This window comes from Culex pipiens, chromosome 3 (assembly GCF_016801865.2).
Source record: "Culex pipiens pallens isolate TS chromosome 3, TS_CPP_V2, whole genome shotgun sequence".
Classification (NCBI taxonomy): Eukaryota; Metazoa; Arthropoda; class Insecta; order Diptera; family Culicidae; genus Culex; species Culex pipiens.
The window spans coordinates 13,293,906-13,308,245 of NC_068939.1; the positions used below are offsets into that span (position 1 = coordinate 13,293,906).

Here is a 14,340-nt window from a genome sequence, read left to right on the forward strand (position 1 = left end):
ACCTTGTTGTAGGTGATTCTTAACATCCTTCCGGATCGTTGGTGCTACAAGTATTAAACGAGCCCAAGCATGCTAAAAATAATTACCAATGCAGAAAAATGCATTTAAGATTGTTTCAGTTAATTAAACTGCTATTTTCATGGAAATTTGGATTTTTTTGAAAAAAAATATTTTTTTTGCCCCTTGATTTTTTGGATTAATTTTGGAGGGGAGGACGACATAAAATTTTAAAAATATTTGCAACGGCCGAGATATCTCCAGTCTCCAGACTACTAATAAGGGCTATTTGAAATGATACTTTAATATTTTTTTTTAAATTTAGCATATTAAAATATCCAAAGTTTCTTTCTATATTTTATGGTTTAAGAATAAGGAATTTTGAATTAAATTTGAATTTCGTTGATCATTTTCGAAGATTATTGATCATCACTCTAAAATGCTCTGTATTGAATTCAAATTAAAGAATTTCTATACCAAAAAGAATCAGCATGTGCCGGTTGTTGCCTACTTGAAGCCGCTGAAAGAATTTTTGATCTAAATCAATTGTGCTTCTAAATTTATATAATTTTGTAGTACAGTCATTGACGTCCTAGTTGGCAATCATTGATTAATGACGATTTCCATAACTTCGCAAGGAATGGAATAATCGTTACCAAACAGTATCAGCATTTGTAGGGCACTATTCTAAACAACTTGTAGAAGGAATTTTGTCAAAAAATTTATAGCGACGCAAAATTTATATCTTTACTATGAATACAAAGAGACGAGTTGTTCCTTTTAGTTCCGCTATATATTTTTAATATCTTGACAGATACGTATTTCGTCTACTACTTGCAGACTTCATCAGTGTTCTGTTCTCGACTAGTCGACTAGTCGAGAACAGAACACTGATGAAGTCTGCAAGTAGTAGACGAAACACGTATCTGTCAAGATATTAAAAATATATAGCGGAATTAAAAGGAACAACTCGTCTCTTTGTATTCATAGTAATGCATTCTGCTACAACGCTCAACCAAACCACAATTATATCTTTAAACGAAAAATCATGGCAATGATGGAAGTCGTCACGTTAAACCATTTTCAGGGGCAAAAATATTCATTGAAATAATACTTTATAACTTGAAAAAAATATATATCTCTTATTTCTGCAAGTTTTATAATTTTTTTAATGTTTTTTTTGTCCCTGAAAATGTTTAAACTTCAAAATCCAAATTTAATTCAGAATATTGTTAGTCAAAAACCAAGAGAACATTTAATACAGCAAGTAACAAGAGTTTTATTGACAATGCTTCAAAACTCTCTTTTGTGTCGTTCCTCCAACACAGAAGCCAATCCCAATTGTTGGAAAAGAATCTGCCTGATTGGCATTCATGATTGGATTACTCAACTCAATCAATATTGTGGGAGACAATTTCTGCTCACCGCAGCTGTTTGGGTGGGAACTTTCTTTTTGTTGTGTCTCACCACACAGACAGACGAGATCGATTCTTTTGTATTATAGAAAATAAAAAGAAGGTTCAATTTCTACTTATCTGTGTTACTTTTTCTTATGACTAAGACAAATTGCACCCAAACGATCAACCTATAAATATCGGCACGAGCTCTCTGCAGATGGTGCACGCTGCAACGCTTTCGAAATCGAATTCGACCTAACTTGTTTTACTTGCGAGCGGCATTTTGGCATCGGGCAGCCGCGAAAAACATTTCCCAATCATGTGAGCTCGACCCGTCGTCAAGTCCCAGACAGTCGTCGTCGGGGGTCACCAGATGGCGTTCGAAAGCCACGCCAAACGCTTTCTTTCTGTTCGGTCAACGGTGGTAATTGAATTTCATTTCGTCATTTTCATATGAATACCCTCAACCCAGTGAGATGAGATCGACCGTATAATCTTCATCATTCAGCGTTGCAGTGACCCAGAGCAGCAGCTTACCGACGACCGACGTCCTGGTCGATTCCCTGAGCCTGACCGAGCAATTTATCCTCCCCACTTGTGATGGGTCCTGGACGGTTACACACTATCCTACCACGTGTATAGATGTACTCCAGCCAGGACGACAAGGACATGGTCATGAAACATCGCATGAATGGGCTCGGTAATATGGATTGCTCAATTTGGTGGCCTGTTTGAAGGGTGCCCTCGACAATGGATGCAACATGTATACGGACGATGATTACGACGATGATGAAAGTGATGGTCCTTGTGGAATCACTATTGGATGGACTTGGAAACCCCTCCTTGTGAACCTCACAAAATTGAAATATTGTTAGAAACATTTGCTAATACCAATGTTGTCAATAGATATCCTTATCGTCGATAACTCATTTAACATATATGTTACTAAAATTAACTTGTTGAAACCAAATCCTGTGTCACTTTTAAACAGGGTGACCACCCAAATCCTATTTACTAATTCCCGACTTTCCCAGAACCTTAAAAAAAGACATCTTTGGTATTTAAGAATGATAAAAAATAAAAAAACGTTTAATAAAAAATCCAATAATAACCATCGAACCAATTTTCGAAATTGAAAAAAAAAACAAGCTATTGACAGTTTGATTAGAAACAGAAACTTGACAACAACAAAAAAAAAAAAACTTCAAAAATAGAACCACTCATAACTTTGATTCGGAAAATTTATATCTGTAAAAATTCATAAAATTTCAAGGTTCATCAAAATTGCCGAACAAAATCTTTTTTTGCTCGGCAATTTTGAAGATTTTTTAAAGAAAGAGGATGGCACACCCACAGTTGGGCAACGCCATCCGAGAGAATAAAGAACACGATCTGGTAGTATAAAGGTACTGTGAAGGGACACAGAGGATTAATCCCGAGATTGACGAAAGCGTTATTCTCATGGGTTCATTTTCAAAACACTTCATCAACCAAAAAAAAAAAATGCCGATATCGAGACTCGAACCCAAGACCTTTGACATATCGAACCGCGCCTTTGCCGTATCGTACACCGAAGTTCGATAACTATGAGATGGTCATTTGACAATATAAGCCACTCAAAGGGTGTTTCAATGAACAAATGAACACAATTTCGTGGTGGTTCACCCGCGAGAGGTTATTCTTCCATTTAATTTTGGTAGAGCTATTCTCTCGGCTTTCTACTGTGGGTGCAAAAAAAGAAAATAACTTTATATTAAATTTCATATTGATTTATTTTTTTCTTTTCAAGCTTAATATAACATATTATTCTTCCAAAAAATCAAAATATCTTGGATTTCTCGTAATTTTTTTTTATCTGATTGCAAGGATTTTGATATTTAATTTTAAACATCAATGTTGATTTATAAAGTTGTCAGTGTTAGAGTATTTTGTATCTTTTTCAAGGAAAAATAAAGTTTAATAATATTTCATGCATTACCACTAGTTTTAACCCTCTATAACCTAACCCCGCCTTTAGACGGGCTTCGATCTAAAAAATCGCCAAAAATCAATTTTCCAACCGATTTTTGATCTTTAAAAAGCATTGGCAAGAAGAACTATTAAAATTTTAGAAAATTTCAGGGTTGGAAGTTTAACTTGTTTTTTGCCATATCGCTGTGAAACTGTCAACTTTTCCTGTCCTTCTGAAGAAATGAAACGGCCTACTTTTTTCTACCAAAAATAACAGAATCGAATAGCAACACTTTTCAAAATAAATGCTGAAAAGTTCTACTTTTCAGCACTGAAATGAGTGCTGAAAAGTTGAACATTTCAGCACTTGTTTCGAAAAGTAAAACTTTTCAACATTTTTTTTTATTTAAACGATTTATTGGAAAAATACATTAAAATTTTACTTAAAATTTTACTCAATGGGTGTTTTTCGGAGTTGCAAAAAATATTGTATGGAACTCGTTGCAAAACTTGATTTTTTCAACACTCGTCGTATTTATCCAACTCGGTGAACCTCGTTGGATAAATGTACGACTCGTGCTGAAAAAATCCTCTTTTTGCATAAACTACTATTATGTGCCTTTGCCAATGTTTTAAAAAATGTAATTTTCTTAGGGGTCAACTTTGGCTGTGTTTTATACTAACATTTCCTATATTTTCAGTAAAAAGTAGTATGCAGTAATTTTTGTAGTGTCCCAGACTATGCCTCTACGCACTTTTTTGCAATTTAAATGATGATGATGCCATTCTATAGCAAAAAATGTGAAAAACATGCAAAAAAATGAAAAAGTGACTGCAAAAACGTGAAAAAATTAAATAGGCAAAATGTGATGATTGGAGGTCGTAGAATAGGCCAAAAACTACCAAAAACAAACATAAACTAAGCAAGATAAATGCAAATTAAAATACTAAAAATGAAACAAGAAAAACATAAAACAAGAGAAGTTAAGTTTTTCGTAGAACAAAAGTTGCTCAAAATGACCTCCTGAACAAGGGAAAAATAAAAATTTTCGAAAAAAAAAATTGGGCAGTAGAGGGTTAAACCATCATCATATGAAGTTAAGTGCTCAAAACGAATTTAGTGCAATTGATTTGAAAATTGTACAAAAGATTATAAAATTTTTCAAGAGGTAGAACATATTTTCTATACAAGTATGTTTGGTATTCCCGACCTTTCCTAAATTTTTGTCAAAAAATCACAAATTCCCGATTTTTTGCAGATTTGAATTTCCCAACCCTGAATTTGTAAAGCTTAACGTTCAAAGTATATGTACTCCAGAATTTTCACAAAATACCGTATTTTTTCAAAATTTCATGCTTTTCAATAGGGCATCAAACGTTTGTTTTGTAAAAGCATTCAAAAATTTTCACAAAATACCCTGTAATTTCATGAAAATACTTAAATTGTCTTAAATTTTCATATGGGTATCAAACGATGCGAAGTTGTGTTTGTCTTATTACATTATTAGAGTTTTTTTTTTGTAAGAAAAGAAAACATACATTTTCACAAAATACCGCATTTTATGAAAACACAGCCTTAAACAGGGAGAATGTTAAATGAAGTATTGAAAATTAGGTTTTTTTTTGTATTTTCCTGAAATACGGTTTTTGGTGATAGTTTTAGTATTTTACAAAAAAAAAACTCTAATAATGTGAAAATGCATTCCAAATTTCGCATCGTTCGATACCCAAAATGAAAATTACTAAAATTTGAGTATGTTGTGAAAAATTGAGTAAAAAACGTCTGAAAAAAAGTGAAAATGCATGGGGTGACTTTGATAGGTTGGAGATTTTTCCGCAAAATACAGAAAAAAAACAAATGAAATACGCACAGAATAGTATGGAATCATACTGACCGTGGTAGACATGTGTTCAAAGTACTTCAAGAAGAAGTTTTCATAAAATTTTGTAAAGTTAATTTACTATAATTAAGAAAATGTTGATGAAAAGTATTATTTTAATATTCTCAAAGTGTCATGATTTTCTCAATAAAAAAATAGTTCGAATCGAACAACGGAACGCATTTTCTGATTTTCTGGAACATTTTCCACTAGGAGAAGATAAAATTAGTTTGTAAATAATGAATTTTATGTGTTTTTGAAACACAATTCAAAAAAATCTCCAAATTTAAAGGCATTTTCGGTAGAACAAATGTCATAGAATGTGTGAAAAGCAATATAGTTTTAAAGAATTTTAAGTAAAATTCTGACTTAAAATTTTACCCAAAAAATTATAAGAATTTTGCTTAAAAGTATTTAAACTTAGTTAACTAAATAAAAACCTTGTTTATGTTTTCTTTAAAATTATAGCAGCAATCTAAGTGATGGGAGAGAAAAACAAATCTGATTTTAACAAGAAAACTATTGCTATCAAAATCGTCCCGGAATTCCAAATAAGAATTTTCAATGCAACAATTTTTTTAAACACTATTGGAAAAAAAATCTCTCCAAAAATAGGGCATGGACTTTTTGTTTCCTACCCAAGTACATGTTTTTCACAATCATTATCTGGATCAAACATTACCAGCTGAAAAATAATCCATAAATAAATTGTAACCCTATCAATCTTACCCCGATTTACAGAACTTTTTTTTGAAATTACTGAAATTTGAGTATTTTCATGAAGTATAGTATTTTGTTTTAAAAAATGAGTATTTTACAAAAACAACTCTAATAAAGCGAAAATGCCTACCAGCCTTAGGCATAGTTTGATAGTGTGATACCCATATTGCAAATATTGAAAATTAGAGTATTTTCATAAAATTCGGTATTTTGTGAAAATTTGGTAGTTTTACAAAAGAAATTTTTCTGATCAAAATGAAAAAATGCTCTAAATTTAAAAAATAAACCTTACCTTGAAAAAATAATTCTTTGAAGTAGTTTCAGCTGAATATTTTTCCCTGGGCCTTGTAAAGTCAAGGGGCATGATTTGATCCTAGTGCATTAGTTAAAATTTGGGTATACATTATTTTTTATAAGCACTATGGACACCACTTCATGCTACGAGAACTCGCTTTGCCGCAGCCCCAGGGCTTAAGCGTCGACCGATAAGCTGTCTTCGTGAACTAGGTAGTTCTCCGATAGTGAAAATATCACAATTGCACAAGACACCGCTGCTCCTGTGACTTTTTCACTATCACAATGTGGGATTTATGTTGGGTCTTCAGGATAGTACAATTGATTTGTTGCTTAGCATTAGCATTTAAAATAAACCTGTACCCTTTTCAAATCTATTTGATGTTAAATTTAGTTGCAATTGTTAAGTTAGAGTAATGCTGTCAATAAACTTTGATTGATGTAGAATACTAGGCATTCTTTTATGTCAAATTGTTCATAGAGTCTCGATCAATCAATAATGTAATGATATCGGACAAAATTCGTTGATCTGTTGAACTAACGGTTTTCGGATTATGGTTGTATTGACCATTGTTGCGAATCGAGGAACTACGGATCTTTTGGCGTAAATGGTCATTTCTTTTTCAAATCGCGATTTCTATCCTATTTGTATATCAGTTCATATTTTTTTATTGTTTTTGATAGAAGTAGTACTACAACAGTTAAAGGAACGTTTACTTTTGAACATTAAGTTTAGAGGATTTTAGATTAAAATTTAGATTTTCAATCTAAAGTAGTTAGCAAATGAATATTTAGACTTAAATGAATAATTGAATAAGTTGGACTTATGAATAACACACAACTGTGCATTTATTCTAGAGTCAGATCCATACAGCGTCAGTGTTTATTTGGTCGAAGTGTACTAATTCATTGGCAGATCTGATTCTAGTTGTAATGTACGACAAGACTACTGACGGACGTGACAGGACGAGGGCCCAGTTTAGAGGTTTCAACATCAACGATGTGCGGCTGGACCACCCTCCAAAAAAAAAAAAAAAAAAAGTAGTTTCAGCTGAATATTTTTGATATTTTTGAATTAAGCATTTCGAAAAATCAAACATGAATTTTACTATGCCTGCCCAAATTCTAGAAAATAAATTTGAACATCCCCTCATTTCGAATCCCGTTTTCACTCTTCAATCTTGTTGCGTGGTGGCCGCAAGAACAGCCAAAACGAACAACTCAAACTGAAACAGGTGGTCCTCCCCAGCCAGTGGCTCACTCATTCTCAGCGCCAACCAACATCGTCGTTGAGCTCAAGCTCAACGTCTCAGTCTCGATTCGATTTTCGTCCCGGTCAGTTCGACTTTGCGAGTTAAAAAAACGGGAAAATTCGCGCGTGTCTCGTGCTTCGACGACTTCTTTTCTTTTTTTCTGCTTATCACAAGAGGGTAATAAATCTTCGAGAGTGTTTTTTTTTGTTGTTTTCAGCTGATTTTCCCTAAAGCTTTTCACTCTTCATATTCGAGTGTTGCAAAAGAAGGAAAAAAATCGAAAATAAGCTCCGCTGCTATCGTATCAGACCAAGTGACGTTCGAAGAAAAAACCAACGACCCTGATCTTCTAGCTGAGTTTTCCCTCACTCTCTCGTACTGTTCTCTCTGGGGCAAATAGTCGCGACTAGTGAAATTTTAGCAAATGTAAAAATAAAATCGAGTAAAAAAAAACGACCGACGACACGACATTGGCATCGAACGCAGCGAGAGTGGTTTGTGAGGAAAATAAATTTTCGAGAGGCGCTTATGTAAAGAGAAAAAGAAGAGCAGAAGGAAAATATGAAGAAGGAATTTCCACGGTCGTCGTTGTCGTCGATGGGAAAATCAATGGTGAAAACACCGTAGTCGAAGAAGCCGGCTGCTGGTGCTGTGATGGAGGCAGATTAGTGCAAATTTATGCGGTTGTTCTTGGCGGTGGTGTTGGAATTTTTTGGAGGCGTGAGCAGTGGGAGATTTAAGAGAAAATACCAGCGAAAATGGAAACACAAATATGAGCTTTTGGGATTAATGGGATATTTAAAGTTTTTTCTATTGAACAAATTGAACTGTTAGGAATGAAATGCATTAATTTCAGCTGTTATTTTTTGAGATATCTAAGCCCAATTTTTATTCTGAAGTATTTTTTTCAAATTATTAATCAAAATTAAATTGAGCAATAAAATATGCTGGAATAAGTTTCCTTTTCAAGATTAGTCATACGAAAGCATGCGGCTTAAGGTCCTTAAATATAGATACATACATATATTTTTAACTCTTCAAACATATTTGACCGCCAAGTTACCTTGTACACAAGTAGCAAGGTTTTTAACGATACAATTATCGAGGCTCGATAACGATAGTCATTTCTATCGGCCATAATCGTATTTTTTCGAAAGTACCGTAAACCGGGGTGACTTTGATAGGATTTCAATTTGTTTTTGAAATATTTTCCAAAAGGGGAAAGGTTTTTCTCAAGATTATTATTTTTAAAACAAGTACTGGGGTAGGTTACACAAAGTCAATGCACTATTTTGAAAAAAAAGTTTTTTTCAATAGTGTTAAGAAAAATATTTACGTTAAAAATTCTTAGTTTAAATTCCGGGGTGACTTTGATAGTCATAGTTTTTCTTGTTAAAGTCATATTTAAGATGTTCAAACTTTATTTGTACGTTAAATGTACCATCGCTAAAGTAGCTGACATAGTTTTAAGAAAAAAAAATCAATGCTTATATTTAGTTAACTAAGTTTATAAGCTTTTTAACAAAATACACATAAATTTTAGGTAAAATTGTTAAATAGTTGGAATTTTGCCTGAAATTTGTTAAAACTAGTTATGTTTAAAATTATCGATTAATATTGCATTTTATACTGAATTCGAAGCACGAATCACAAGTTTTCACATTTTACATGAAATGTGTTCAACTGAAATTGCCCATAAATTTGGAGATTTATTTTAATTGTGTTTCAAAAACATATATTATTTATTATATACAAACTTATTTAATCTTCTCCTAGTGGAAAGTTGTCCAAAGAATCCGAAAATGCATTCCGTTTTCCGATTCAAAATCATGTTCAATGAGAAAATCATGACACTTTGAGGAGTTTAAAATAATGACATTCATCAACATTTTCTTAACTATAGTTGACTAACTATTTAAACTTTTTTAAATTTTATGAAAAGTTTTTCTTGAGGTACCACCATTCCGTATGTATTTTAATTGTACTTTTCTTTATGCGGAAATATCGCAAACCTACCAAAGTCACCCCGTTTTACGGTACTCAAAGTTCATAATTTACAATAGTGGTATCAAACGATACGAAATTTTGTATGCTTTTTTCACTTTAATAGAGTTTTTTTTCGAAATTACTAAAATTTTCACAAAAAAAAGATTTTTTTAAATACTAAAGATATTGTAATTTTTGAAAAAAACTAAAAAAAATCAAAATTTGCAATAGAAGCGAAATTTTTTAAGCATTTTCACTTAATAATTTTTTTGTATCACTAAAATTTTTACAAAATATCGTTTGTTTTGAAAATACTTAATCTATATATATATATAAAATTTCGACGGTTTTGTTCGAACGCGAATCAGTTCAATACGGAGCGTCGGATCGAGGTGCTCTTTGTTGCGTTGGGTTCGTATAAGCCCAAGGAAGGTTCTTACGCCAAAAAGTGGCAACTTTGGCTACTCTGGAACCGATTCCGGAAAATCTGCAGATTGTATGGAAAAAGTTGCGTAAAATCATAGGAGGCTGAACAAGGAAATAGCTAAAAACGTCAACAAGCGAAAAAAGGAAAAGACGAAGTTTTTCGGGTAAGGCTTGTTTTCCATAATTTGCAATATGCAATAATATTTGAGTATCAAAAGAAGCAAAATTTTATATGAAGCAAACAAAATTTGATGCTTGTTTGAAGCATGCAAAATTTCACTTTCGTTTCGTCTGAAACCCATATTGCGAATTTGGAAAATTTGAGTGTTTTCAAAAAATACGGTTTTTTTGTGAAAATTTTAGTATTTTTAAAACAAAACTTTAATAAAGTGAAAATGCATACAAATTTTGCTTCGTTTGATACCACTATTGTAAATAATGAAAATTTTAGTACTTCGAAAAAATACGGTATTTTGTGAACAATTTTGAGTATTTAAACTTCGAAACTTACTACATTTTCAAAATATATTCTTGATGAATACATTGAAAATTTAACATGAAATGGTTGAATCAAGTCGATTTTAGAAAGATTTTTAAAATGAGTTATCGTCCATTATCGACGATAAGATTATCGCAAATAGAATTATCGAAATAAGGATAACGATAGATTATCGTTAGACGAGAACGTTGACAAGTAGGTGTGGAAATTGTTGATAAATTGATTTAATGGAGATATCACGGACGAACGGACATGACACCAGGAAGAAATTTTCCTCAAATTTCTGAAGCAAACTATCACTTGCGCCATCTACATTCAAGTTGTCGAAGTAGCATCGCGCGATTACGTATGATTTCTCAAAATGTCTTATGCAATAATTAATTAAAACATTTAGCTTAATATGGTGCTAGAAACAGTTTTTTTGGCTATAAGTATGTCTTTATGATTCTTTTTAAACCACGTGGCGCGAAGATTTTGACATAAGCGATCTCGCTTGCGCAGGTTTTTGCTAAGAAGAAGTAAAAGAAAACCTGCTTCACTTTTTGAAATCCCGTGTCATGTCCGTTCGTCCGTGGAGACAATTCCATTTAATAAAAAAAAACAATAAGAAAGATTATTGAAAATGACAAATCTCATGTTTCAACAAATACAGACAACAAATTTGCATTCAAAATAGTTCAAAAAAAAAAAAAACATTGGAAAATGCATTATACACTCGTATCATTGATATGCAATCATTACTTTCCAAAAAGTGTATGATTCGACGAAAAAACAAAATTGTCGAAAAAACACTTTTGCCAGTACATTGAAAATTCAACAATATTCAAAAGATTTTTTAAATAACTCACACAATCTAAAATTGATTTTAAACGAAAGGGAATGCATTTTAAATTGATTTCAGTTGAAATAGAATTTGTACCAAATAAATAGAAAACTTGTCAATATTTTTCAAAATCAATATTTTTCAAAAATCCCAGCAATTTAGGGGGCAGATTACCATTATTCCAAAATGTCATTGGAAATATACGAATTTACTGAAAACAACAGAAAATTGCATTGCACAGAGTTGTTTTTAATTTTACAATACCTTGTTTAAATATTTTTAAGTGTAAATTTCAAGTAAATGTGTTAAGTGTAAATAACTGTGTAAATTCAGGTTTTCTGCAAAAGCTAAGAAAAAAACAATTAACACGTATAAAACAAATGACCGAAAATTTTGAAACAGTCAAATAGGGTAAATGTGCTTATTTTGATCACTTTTCTATTTTTAACAATTTTGTACTGATTTTTGACTATTTTTGACGATTTTGTACTGAATGCGCAGACAGCAAGTTTTATAAAATGAAAGAAGGAAAACAAGAAGTAAAGTCAAAATAAAAGTTTGAACAGTTGAGGGTTAACATAAAGTAAATTATTTCGAATTACATAAAGATTACTTTCTTAATCCTATCTCATTCTTTTAAGCTGTGAATTAATAATTTTGAAAAACTAGCGTTTCAAATCAAATAAATGAAAAACAAGTAAAGAAAAAGCAACAAAATTTTCTTCAAAATACGCCCCAAAACTAAAGTGCCAGTGTCGATTCAGCAAGAAAAAATACCTCGTTAAGTTTTCCCCGAGTGCAACTGCAACAGTGAAAATAAGTCAATATTGGCAGCACCGAGGCAAAAGTGTTTTCTCAGAGTGTTTGATTTAACAAGCTGCAGCATAGTTTCCATAGCATTTCCGTGGTTCCATTGCTCAGACAAACGCGAAGAAAAAGTGGAGGAAAACCCAGCAGATTCCATAGCTTCCGGAAATAGAAAACTCCAATAAAAAAGAGTGGCCCCTCAACAGTCACCAGCTCTTCAAGGTGAGGACAACGCGCTGGAGGAGCGTGATTTGCGCCAGCTTAGGCGAAAATAACCTTCAAAAAGTGAAGTGACTTGGGAAGCAATCACTAACGAGTGCCAAGAGTGAGTTTTTTATTTTTGCTTCAAAGCCAAACCTGGAAATGGTTGATTGAGTTGTCGAACCGAGAGTGTAATTAAATTAACTAGACACGGCGAACATGAACCGGAAGCCGAGAGTGGAATGAACTCGAGCTGCTGGGGCTTGAAACGAGACCATTTCACACTCTAATGATGTAATTAAGGGGCGAGGATGAAGGGGATAATAATTGGCAATTTAGCACCTTCGAAAATTTTAAGATTGTTAGTATGATGTCTCTTTAAAAATTGAAATTTCAAGTTTTTCAACTCATCGAAAACTTGACATCCACTAAGTTCCAATATTTGTCACATCGTCACCATTTCCCAAGGATTCGTGCCAACGAAAATGAAAGAGAAAAAACTGCAACCTGTCAAAACAATCTATTTCCACGCTTCTGTGCAGTCATTTTTCAGCATTTGGCCAAGAGCACAGAGCGAACACGACCAAAAGAACCGCGCGCCACTTTGGCCCCGGGTTCATGGTCTCTCCTGCTCTCTTCCGGGGCGGGTTTTGACCGACCCCCCCCGGTGGAGGATGGGTGATTTGCTGCTAATTAAACTAATGTATTTGCGGGCGCGCGGACTTTCGATTAGCAGTTCATCAATAACGACGATCGACGGGGATGGGAGATTTGGTCTTTGAAGTTGGTGGGAGCAAAAATGATAAAATGAATAATTTGCTCCAATTTCATTTAATTTGCATGCATAAAAATTACATTTGACAGTAAAAGTTTATTTTTGCACAGCAATTGATAAATTAATGAATGTTTTTAATTGCAATTAAAAAAAACTTTTTGAATATGAAATTTAGCAAAATATTGCATGTATGGGTGAATTAAATCTTTCTCAGTTCCCCTAAGACGATCACCCTTGAAAAGTATCGGGGCCGGCAATTTCAAAGTGGATTCATTGGCATTTTTAACTTTAAAAAAAAAACATAAAAAACATCTTAAAATTAATTAAATTACAAGTCATGGTTTCAACATTTGAAAGAAAAAAATTTTGATGTACATTTTCCACCAGCCGAGTTGTTTTGAAATTATTAGTTTGGAAAATATCTAAGTATTAACGAAATTTTGGTTTACTTTATTAAATATTTTATGACTAATTAAATAAAAAAAAGCATTCCTGAAATATTTCAGTCAAAACTCTGCGTGCTGCCAAGAGAGAATGCGTAAAGTTATTTTCGAATGATTCCTAGTATGACAGCTGCATTTCAGATGTAAACATAAACACAGGAGGAGGCTTTGTTCAAGTTCAAGCGTGACTTCAAGCGTTTTTACGGTACGATCCGTTTTTGATGTTATCCTTCTCGGAGTAAAATTAAGTATTTCGCTATTTTTTGTGCGTTAATCAAACATTAAACGGTCAAATATCAGTTTCCGCGGGACGAAGTTTGCATCGGAAGTGAGTAAAATTTTGTGATTCAAACCTCGATTTGACAGACTCCCGACGTAAAGGAGTTATTAGACTATGACAAACAAACAAATATACTCGCACATTATCGTGTTTGACAGTTTGCCAAACTCGCAAACAAAGCAATATCAAGAAAACAAATTAAATGGGCCAATGTCGAAGTATAAACAAAGAGGCTATCCTGCTCACGTCAGTTGATACATGCATTAAGAGCGAGCAGGATAGACTCTTTGTTCATACTTTGACATTGGCCCAATGACATTGTTGTGCTAGAAATGTATGCTGGCTGACGTTTCTGCAAACAAATCCAGGCAAACAAACAAACCAGGCAAACTGTCAAAAAGTGCAAGTTTGTTTGTTTTGTTTGTCACAGTCTAATACAGGGGTGCCCAACCTTTTGGCCCTGCGGGCCAGATCTGATTTTTCTGAAGCAGTGGCGGGCCGGAACTAATATTTGATAAATGTTGAAAAAGTAGCACATTTAAAAAATTATAATTCATGATTGGGTTCTTTTAAAGTCAATAAATGAATGAACTAGGGTTGCAAATAAGA

The 14,340-nt window shown here is 33.0% G+C and overlaps 1 protein-coding gene across 1 annotated transcript in view; it reads left to right on the forward strand.

Annotated features, from left to right (window-relative positions):
- The first annotated feature begins 7,532 nt into the window (after nucleotides 1-7,532).
- The window catches only part of LOC120419498 (snake venom 5'-nucleotidase), a 78,729-nt gene continuing 71,921 nt past the window's right edge, over nucleotides 7,533-14,340 (forward strand). The window contains exon 1 of the mRNA XM_052710990.1: nucleotides 7,533-7,668. The gene's annotated coding sequence lies outside the window, so the exon portion shown is untranslated. The remainder of the gene's footprint in view (nucleotides 7,669-14,340) is intronic.